This window comes from Pteropus alecto, unplaced genomic scaffold (assembly GCF_000325575.1).
Source record: "Pteropus alecto unplaced genomic scaffold, ASM32557v1 scaffold7, whole genome shotgun sequence".
Classification (NCBI taxonomy): domain Eukaryota; kingdom Metazoa; phylum Chordata; class Mammalia; order Chiroptera; family Pteropodidae; genus Pteropus; species Pteropus alecto.
In genome coordinates, this window is record NW_006494614.1 from 2139279 (window position 1) to 2143363 (window position 4085).

At 43.2% G+C, this 4085-nt stretch overlaps 1 protein-coding gene across 1 annotated transcript in view; it reads left to right on the forward strand.

Annotated features, from left to right (window-relative positions):
- Positions 1-3877: 3877 nt before the first annotated feature.
- FAXC (failed axon connections homolog) overlaps positions 3878-4085 on the forward strand; it is a 59503-nt gene continuing 59295 nt past the window's right edge. The window contains exon 1 of the mRNA XM_025042845.1: positions 3878-3954. The gene's annotated coding sequence lies outside the window, so the exon portion shown is untranslated. The remainder of the gene's footprint in view (positions 3955-4085) is intronic.

Consider the following 4085-nt stretch of genomic DNA (forward strand, 5'->3'; position numbering starts at 1 on the left):
GAGATCAACAATGCCAACACCTTGATCACAGATTTCTAACCTCCAGAACTGTAAGGAGAATTATGTTAAGCCACCCAGTCTGTGGCACTTTGTTATGACAGGCCTAGCAAACTAATATACTGCCCAAGCTCAAAATGTTCCTTCTCATGGCACACCTTCTTAATTGCCCCTCACTCACTTGAGCCTGGTTATTATATGCGTAAACTTTTTTAGTATCAAGTCAGTCTTGCAGAAAGTGTTTTCTGGTTTATAAAATGTGTGAGTCCAATGGATCAGAAAATCGATAGGCAAAGTTACCTTATGGTGACATACTGGCTTCCAGCTATAATATTGATTAGGATTCAGGACACCTGGGTAGGGTAATATTAGATCTCTTCTGTACAAGTGAAGCCAAGGAAGCAGAAACTTTACAATAAAATTTAGGATAACATCAAGTAAATTGTTTATTTTTGGATAATTTTGAGATATTTTAGTACAAAACATCTTAAATTTCATTATGTACAACCAGCAATAGTGTCAATATCACGTCCACTTATTACCACAGCGGCAAGGTCTTAAATCTCTTAAGTTATATCTTGAAACATAAAGTACATTCTTGTGAAAAAATTTTCCAAGATCAATGAAATTTACAAAGCATTGTATTTATTTGTTTATGCTCTTTGTGTTGGCACCTGATAAAGGAGCTATGATATTACTAATCCCCCAGGATTCTCTGTCTTTTCTCTCTCCTCTCCTTTACCCCTCCCTACCCCATCTCTCTTGCCGGTGATTTCCTCCTTCAGCTCCTAGCACTTGGGCTAAGAGCTCTCAGAAAGGCTATGCATTGCTGTCTGTTCTAATTGCTCTTCTTGAATCTTGATTCGTTTTCTTTCCATGTGTGATTCTACTGCTGAGCCAACCCTTTTATCTGTATGTCTGGTGTCTAAACTCATCAAGAACAGTGACTTGATTGTTCATTAAGAACCATCCAACCTGAGGGGGGCCCTTTGGGTAGAGTCTTTGATTCTCCCCATAAGCCAGTGGTCTAGACCATTGTTAATCAAAGTGTAGTCTGGTCTCACCTGGAAGCATGTTAGAAATGTGGAATCTCACACCCCAACCCAGAGCTACTGAGTCAGAATTTGTATGTTAAAAAGGTCCCCAGTGATTCACATGCACAGTAATGTTTGAGAAGCACAGATCTAATTGCTGCTTACTTGATCATCATGGCAGAATCCCAGTTGGTACATATACTTTTCAAAGTTTGGGAAGCATTGATTTAGTTGTCCTTTGTCATATCATCATGGCCAGGCTTCAGAGTCATGTGACACAGACATAGCAATATCTGTATAAGGAACTGTGTGAATCCACCTTTCTCGAAAAGTGACGGTAAAACTGGTAGGCATTTGAAGCTTTGTAGCCAATGGATTTAGACATAGTTCAGAATTGAATAATGTAAAGAAGGAATACCATGGACAGCGCTCCAGCACTCGTACTTGGTGTGAAAAACATTGTATGTAGGTGGTTAAAATCTCAAAGGGCTGCTAGTGTGTGGCACAGTGGGTTTGAATTCTGCCACTATCATTCTCTAGCTCTGGGAAGTGACCTTTACCTCTCTGAGCCTCAGTCACCTCATTTATAAAGTAAGGATGGCAATACTCATGTAATGTTTCGAAAAGTTACTGAAAAAAAAAATATCACTAGGCAGGCAGGCATTCAAAATATATTAGTCCCTTCCCTTTTTTGTCTTGTAACACCTCTGTTAAAATTAGTAAACCAAAATCCTTGAGAAAGAAAAATAACAGATGCCTCTAGCTTGTAGCTAATGTCCATGGTCATGACACCAAAGCCATCAGAATTGGTGGTGGCAGTGGGAGAGGTGGAGTAAATTGCCCTCTCTGGATCCCAAGTTCTTCGTTCCATTTCACTAGCTGAAAGACCCCAGGGAGGGGACTTGGATGGCAGACATGCTCAGCTCCCTATACTTCATCCTGCAGGGCAGGGTCCTATACAGAGACTGTGTAAGAATCCAGGGGGTTGAACCTGGGATCTGGCTCCACATGGGATTCATTCTGAGAAGCCTTTCTTTGAAGAGTCTCCTTAGCTCCTCTGCTAAGCCAGTTCTGTTCAGTTCCCCTCTGGCTGTTAATTAACCACCACCACTCTTCTGGAGCTCAGTCTGCCCCTCAGCCGCAGTCTTACTTCTCTCTGTGGCTGCATTGCACTCCTTCATGCAGCAGCCTTTCCAGGTAGGGATGTCTGATCTTGAATGAAGACCTGGCTGAGGCTTGCATTGCTGCTTTGCAGTCACAGCTGTAGCTGTTTTCCTTGTTTCTCAAAGCTTTGTTTTGACATTCTCGTATCAAACTTTTGCTCAACTCTTAGGTCTATTGACTCCTCAAAGACTATTCTGCCCCCTTTTCACCTTTATACAGACCTGAGTTCTAATAATCTTTCTTCCATACCATGGGTCTAAAAACTAAACATTAATCTACATCAGATTAAGATTATATTTTAGCTTCTCTCATGGGATTTTATTTTACCTACACCTGCATCTTATAGGCGTTCACTTTAGGGTGTCTCTGAAAATTTGAACCAAAGACTAGATAATGCTCAGTGATTATCTGATACTCCCAGGAAACAGCAGTGGACCACCGACCTCCATGAGTGGGACAGGTCTGCCTGCCAGAGCACTTAGGAGCGTGAAATGCGGTCAGTGGCTTTCTGGGATCAAAAATTAACCTTCATCTCATTTTTAATTTGTTTTCTGGGCACAGGAGGTGCCACTATGGAATCTCTCTTTGCCTTTTATACTCTTCCACTCAAGATGATTTATGCTCATCCCTATGGCTGGACCTACACACTCATGCAAATAATTCAGTTACCAAATATCAATCTGATATTCTTTAAATATTGGCTCAACACTTTATAAGAGCAAAAGGCTGAGCGTGATGTGGGAAGGACGTAGAAGAAGAATGGAGAACCACTGGTGCCAGTGCTCTTTGTCCCCTCTCAGCACAGAACATTTCTGTTCTGATCCCAAACTTGCCCATTATGTCTTGTATGGACAAGGCCCTGGAGTCTTCTGGTCCTCTCCCTGGAAGGCAGTCTGGTGACCACCTCTGTCTTTCTAGCAGGCCCTTGAGTTCCACTCTTTGCCACCTGCTTATAGAAGCTTTGCTTACAATCGCACACTGCTTCTTCCAGAGAGGTCACACATACAAACATATACAATCGTGTTGGAACCCCTTACTGCTGGTGTTCGGGCATCAGCCTGGCTATTCCCTCCATTCATCATGTGGGCTGGCAGCAAGCTCAGATATTAACAATATGACTACATTCACTGTGTGTTATAAGGGTTGGTGTGGTAGGGGAAGTAGAAAGGAAAGGTGAGTCCCTCTTCACCTAAATTTCTGCTCCCCCATGCAAAAGCCTGGAGGGTTCCTAAATCCATCCTTTCACCTTAAGGGTGATAAATCCCCTACTTGAATTTTTTTCAGTTCTTCCAATTTTATCCATGCTCTTGCTAAAATCTGTGTGTACCTTATAAACTTCCATGGAATGCAGTCTTATTTTTGAACTTACAAACTTAAAAAAAAAAATGAAGTTAAAGGGAAAAAAACTGAACACATACACACAGTTTGACATATTTTCTGCATCGAAAAGGAGAAGAAAAACAAAACACCTCACATCAGCGAGTTCCTTGTTAATGATTTCAAAGGGGAAAGACTTGAGCTGGGTTTGTCAGAGGGAAAATCTCTCTTGGGTACATTTTTGTCACACCAGACATCTCTTCTTCGTAAGCACCTGGCCACGACCTGAGTAATTGTGCAATGTAATGAGAGTGTTTTTATAAGTTATGCAAACACAGTGCTTTGCTGATGGCCAGAACCACCTAATTCCTGACCTTGATCCGGGTCCTGGTTGCAGCCCCGCCGGGGGGCGTTTCCTGCCGGCAGCTCCGCGCGGCCCCAGGTGAGTCCTGCGCACTCTCCCCTCTCGGGCCTGCGGGAGGGGCTGGAGCGAAGGCGGAGGGCGGGCGGCGGGTTGGGGGGACCCAGATCCGGGCCCTGACTGCAGTTTCCTCCCGGCGGAGGCGCATTTTT